The following is a 6,000-nucleotide window of genomic DNA, read 5'->3' on the forward strand; positions in this document are numbered from 1 at the left end:
CCCCTCCCCACAGCCCCGTGCAAGCATCAACCTGCATCTCATTTTACGAGCTGGAAATGTAATAGCAAACCCTCCTGCTACTTAAATTTCTACATCAGGACCTGGAAAGGACGAGCTCATTTCCCCCCCGCCCCCCTGTGTTATGCTGAGCTGATTCAAGTGGGCACGTTGCCAGGGTGAGCACTAACAGCGAGGCTCTTTCCCCGCCTTTGGGAAGATGCATAATAATTTTACATCTTCTCCATCTGGCCAAACACAGCCTCGAACGTCCTGATGATGAGCCAAGGGGCAGATTCTCCTTGGTTTCCTCTGGTGGTAGAGCTTTCTAGAACTGGAGAGAGGAGCCACTGAAAACACTGTGGGGCTAGCAATCCCTTGGACATATTTTATTGTTTTAATATATAAATCGGTTCCTTTAAAAAGGGGGCCACAAATCTCACGGCATGCCCCTTTTATGTGCATAAGCTCTAATTACTGGATATTTTGTAAGCGCCTGAAAAATTATATTTCTAATTCCTCCCAAGGCCCGTCATGAGAAAGCTTATTATAACGGTGGGGCTTTCCCGCAGGGTTTGGTCACTACACCCTGAGGGCCCCAGCGATGTGCACGGCTCCTTTCAAGGCTGGGCCTTGCAGCCCCAGCACTGACAGCTCAAATGTAATGTGCCCGCTCGTGATGCCCATCCCTATGCGCACGGTGAATGCACCTCTCCTCTCCGGAGGCCGTGGAGAGCAAGGACCATCTTGCCACCCCGCGTGCTCGGGACAGGTTCCGCAGTGCACAGTTGAATCACGTTGTCCAGCACACAGCAAATAAAGGAGGGGAGAGCCCACAGGGCAGGCTGAGCCATCGGGAAACCCCTGGCTGCAGAGAGATGGCTGAGGGCAATGGTCCCTCCCTGCTCCCTGTTGGTCACCTCCTGAGACCGGGTGTCTGTCCTTTATGGCCTTCTCCCAGCTCTGGACAATCCTTGGCTGTTAAATGTCCCAAGAATGCCAGGGAAAGATCTTGCTGCCGGGCAAAACGTTCCCTCCATCTGGGGTTTATTAGAAATAGCTCTGAAACTTTACGGAGGGGTACGGAGTGGAAAGTCTCTGCTAAGGGGAGCCGGGCTCATAAACTCTGAAATTGGAGGAGACACAGGGCCGGGGGTGAGGGCGGCAGGCGTAGCATGGGTGGTAGGCGAACTTGAGGTCAGAAAGCAACCACCAGCCTCTGCTTCCCGAATCCACACCTGGTACAACTCAACCTCAGTGCAGCAAACAAATGCTAGGCTAATGATTGCCTGTTGGTTGCTAGCTGGCAAATTCTAGGAGGAAAAACGGGAAGGAAAGCTAAGCCCATGCACTTGGGGAGCATGTGGTGTAGACTTAGCAGGTTATGGCAGAACAGGAGAGTGCCATTGTACATCAGGCTCTAAGATCCTTGAGGCAACTAGAGGGTGGAGGTGGAAAAGACTGCTAGTTACCCCAACACCCTTTCCATCCTTTTCCATTAGTAATTAGGAGCCCAGCTTTTGGCTGGATACACTGTATGCAGTTAAAAGGCTACATCCCCACACTACACTCTGACTAAGTAAGGAATGTCTTCTTGGCTGGAATGCAGAGGTGATGACTGTCTCTCAAGCAGCCATTTTGGACCAAGAGGTGTCATGATCAAGACAAAGCAATGTGGAAAAAGTCTGAATCCCAACTCTTATCTGAGCACATTGTAATAGAAACCCCTCAATGTTGCTGGGTATATTCCCCAACCTGTCTTACAGTTAGGTGTGGCTATGTGCCTAAAGTTTGGCCAACAAATCTGAAGCAGATGTGTTATAGGCAACTTTCAGAAAGCATCCTTAAACAGCAGGGCCATGCCCTCTGCTATGGACTGAACTTTGTTGCCCTCCTCAAATTCACATGTCAAAGCCCTGAGGTTGGTATTTGGAGGTGGGAACTTTGGGAAGAATCTGGGTTTAGATGAGGTCATGAGTGTGGATCCCAGGATGGGATTAGTGTCCTTACAAGAAGAAGAGACTGGTTCTCTCTGTACCACGTGAAGACACAGCGAGAAGGCAGCTGTCTGCAAGCCAGGGAGAGAGGCCCCACCACGACCCGCCCGTGAGGCACCCTGATCTTGGACTTGCCACTTCCAGAAGTGTGAAAAATAAATGTGTTTTTATGGCCCCCGAGCTGACTGAGGCATCCTCCTTCATTTCATCCGTCCCGCTGGCTGGGACACCCAAGCAGCTGGTGCAGAAGGGAGCTTGCTGACGATGGAGCAGCTAAAGAGCCAGATGCTGGTCTGTCTGGGCCAGATCGCTCCCTGCGATTATCTCGGATTTGTGATGTACTCTGAGACAGAACATATATATAAACCCTGAACGTGAACACGGCTTTCGCTTTGGTTTTCTAATGAAAAAAAAAAACAAAAAACCGAGTAATTATTTTGCCTGAAAATTCTCACTCCATGGGCTAATATGCATTTTCCTTGTTCTCACTTTCCCAGATTAGGCGGGTGTCCCTGAGGTTCCCTAACAAATTCCCATATACATGGTGGCTTCAAGCGGCAGTGTGCGCTCTCTCTGCCTGCGATCACGTGTCCCCATGGCTGCACTCCCTCCAGAGGCTCGGGGTGGGGGGGGGGAGCCTCCTGCCTTGTCCGGTGTCCGGCGCCTCCAGCCGTCCCTTGGCTGTGGGGCATGGCCCCTCCTCTGCCTCTGTGTCTCTCCCTGTGTGTCCCTCGTAGGGACACTTATTGGATTGAAGGCCCACCCAGATAATCCAGGATGGTCTCATGTCAAGATCCTCCCATTAATTATACCTGCAAAGACCCTTTTCCCACATAAGTTCCCATTGAAAGGTTCCAGGGCTGTGACGTGCCCAGACCTTCGGGGGGACCACTCCTGGGCCTGTCACCGTGGATGATTGCAAACAAACATGAACGGGCTTGCAGAAGGCCATCAAGAATAAATAAGATGAAAACTGAGAGGGAGGCAAACGATAAGAGACGTTAACTCTAGGGAACCCACTGAGGGTTGATGGGGGGGTGGGGTAACCGGGTGACGGGCATGAAGGAGGGCACGGGATGGAATGAGCACTGGGTGTTATATGCAACTGATGAATCACTGACATCTACCTCTGAAACTAATAAAAAATAAATAAAAAAGAAAAGAACAGAACCACTCGATAGAGTTCTATAAATATGCAGGTGATCATGTAAGTACTTATATTAGCATAGGGCCCGAGTTAGTGTTAAGCTTCTAAAGGACAATATTCATAAATAAAATACCTAATTCTGAATTGACCAAAATTAAAAAAAAAAAAAGAACCTGCAAAGTGTCAGCCGGCCTGTGGCAGCCTCAGGAGGCTCCCAGGCTCCTGCCCTCGGCTCTGAGGCCTCTTGGCCTGGTGGGCCAGGTGTCACCTGGGGCCACTCACCTGGGCCCTGCTGTCAGCCTGGCCGCCTGGGGTCAGCCATGGACCCGAGCTACCTGCCTGCACTGAAATGTGACCTTGTAGTCTTTCCCAGCCGCTTCAGCCATTCTCCCACCTCCCCCTGCCACCTCTGCTGGTCTCGGAGTCCCGAGCTCCCCTTTGCTGGGGAGGGACTTCTGACACCCCCGCTGGCCCCCGGCCCCCTCCCAGCGTCTGGAGCCCCGCGTCCCCCGCCGGTGGGCGCCCTGGGGAAACTGGTTTGCCACGGCCCCCTACTCAGGGCGCCTCTCCCTCTGCTGTGTGCACCAGCTCACGCCTCCCTCTCCTCGGTCCCCGGAGCCCTTGCCCGGGGCAGCCCTGGTTCCTGCCCCACAGTGGGCAGTGCGAGCTCAGAGAGGTCTCCTAGAGCTCGAGTCCTGCTTCCTCACCCGCCAAGAGGAGACAGCAAGTCCTCTGTCGCGTGGTGGTGCAGATGGACGAAATGACCGCGCGCCAGGCGCTTGGCCAGCGTGCAGTTGGCGGCCCCTGGCCGAGGCCACCCAGCAGCTCCCCAGCCCTCCAAACTCACTGTCGGTCCCCCATATTCCAGGCCTTGGTGAATGGCCTAATGGCACCAACCAGAACTAACCAGTCACCTGCAGAGAAACACTGGGAGCGTCCTCAGCATCCCTCACTGTCACCCGCCCCGGCAATCCCGCCACGTTCCCCCGTCCCCTCCGCCTCCCTGCCGCAGCCTCACGCCCTTTGCCAGCACTGCCCCCTTGCTGTGGCACACGGGGGGGGGGGGGCATCTCAAAAGGCCACCGCAGAGCCCCTCCCTCTCTTGCTGGCCCTGGGCTCCCTGCCCCCACCCTCCTCCTGCCGCCGGCGGGAGGTGCCTTCTGCCCCTGGGGAGCACGGGGAGCCCCGAGCGCGTCCGGCCCTCGGGTGGGTCCTCTCCAGCCCTGGGCTCACTCTGCCTGCCTCGCTCCGCCTGCCTCGCTCCCACGCTGCCCTCTTTCTATGACAAGGTCACTCCCATCTGAGCTCAGAATCTCAGCTGATCTTACAAACACCAAAGAGAATTTGTACATATTTCATAAACAACTCAGCTTAAGGCTCCCCTCTCCCCAGAAGCCTCTCCCAGGCGCGGAACCCCGTGCACCCGGCCACCCTGCACGCCTCCGGCCTCCACTTCCTGCCCCTCCCCTCCCCACCCCCAGCTCCCGGGGCGTGACCCCCCACTCTGCAGGGCCCCCTTCCTTCCCTACCACCGGCAAGCAGAATTCCACCCAGACGTCCAACGGAGGAGCTCTAAGGGGAACCCCCAGAGGCGGCAGCTGCAGGAAGCGAAACCACACCAGGGTCACAGGGCCCCCCAAGCCCAGGGAAGCTGGGGACCGGCACTGCGGCAGCCCTCCCCACCTCCCACCTCCTGCAGGTCCACCCTCGGGGAATCACCCTGCAAGGGGGCCCGAGCGATGGGGTCTCAGAAGTGACACTGGGGAGACCCAGAGCAGGTGGAATGAAGAAGAACCAAGAATACCCACCCAGTTTCCCTCAGAGGAAGACGGGTGGGGAGGAAGCAGCCCTCCATCCATGAGGTCACACTGCAACCAGAGGACAGCGTGATGGGGTCCTTTGTAGGCTGTTACCGTGTGAGCGATGTGCCCGGGACAGAGACACGCTCGGCCTCAGCCGTGGCCCAGAGCAGAGCCGCCCCCACACTGAGGAAAGCCCGGGGTGGCGGGCTGCAGGCTCCCACCCCTGTGCTCTCCGGAAGGTGCTGGTCCTCTGATGGCCCACTGACCCACCCGGCCCCCCTTGGCCGGTGCACCACTGGGGGAGGCTGAGGGAAGCGTCTACGGCCTTGGTCCACACACCAAGACCTCAGGTACCCTGATGGGGCCTGTGCGGCACCCCCCGTCCCCAACCAGACCCCAGCACCCAGACCCCTTGGCAGCCAGAGTCCCGCGTGGATTAGCCCAGGGCTTCCACACACCCCATGGATCCCGCCGCCGTCGGATCGCCCTGTTCCTGTTGCTATTAGCGCTTGGCCCTGCTGGTTGGTGCCGCACTGCTGGTTGGTCCGCAAATCCCTGGGCAGCAAAGGGTGCCTGCGCATTGCCGAGCAGGGCCCCGGCTGGCAGGAGAACTAGGGGCACAGTGACATGTCACCTCCTCTGTGTTAGCCTCCCCCCCAGGTAAAAGCCCCCGCCACTCACCATCTGTCCTTCCCAGGCAAAAGGAGACCCCTCCCCACAGCAGGTGGAAGGACAGCTCAGAAATGGGCCTCTGGCTTCAGAGGAGGATGAAGCGAAGGGGGAGAGACAAACCACAGTGGGGGAGGGGACCCGAGCTCCCACGGGGCAGCCACCTTCCCCACCCCCCCCCCACAAGCAGCGGGTCAGACCCAGAAGGGGGACACGCTCCTCACAAAGTCAGAGGAGCCCAGGGATTCCTCCGGAAGGGCTTGTCTTTTCACAGGTTTTGCAGCCCCTCCCCAACACCTTTGACACCAGCCCTGATGCCCACGGGTCAGGTTGGTTTAGATCATGGCTGCCCGTCCAACACTATGAACATCTGGGGCCAGAGAATTCT

Source organism: Halichoerus grypus, chromosome 1 (genome assembly GCF_964656455.1).
Source record: "Halichoerus grypus chromosome 1, mHalGry1.hap1.1, whole genome shotgun sequence".
In the NCBI taxonomy this organism is placed as follows: domain Eukaryota; kingdom Metazoa; phylum Chordata; class Mammalia; order Carnivora; family Phocidae; genus Halichoerus; species Halichoerus grypus.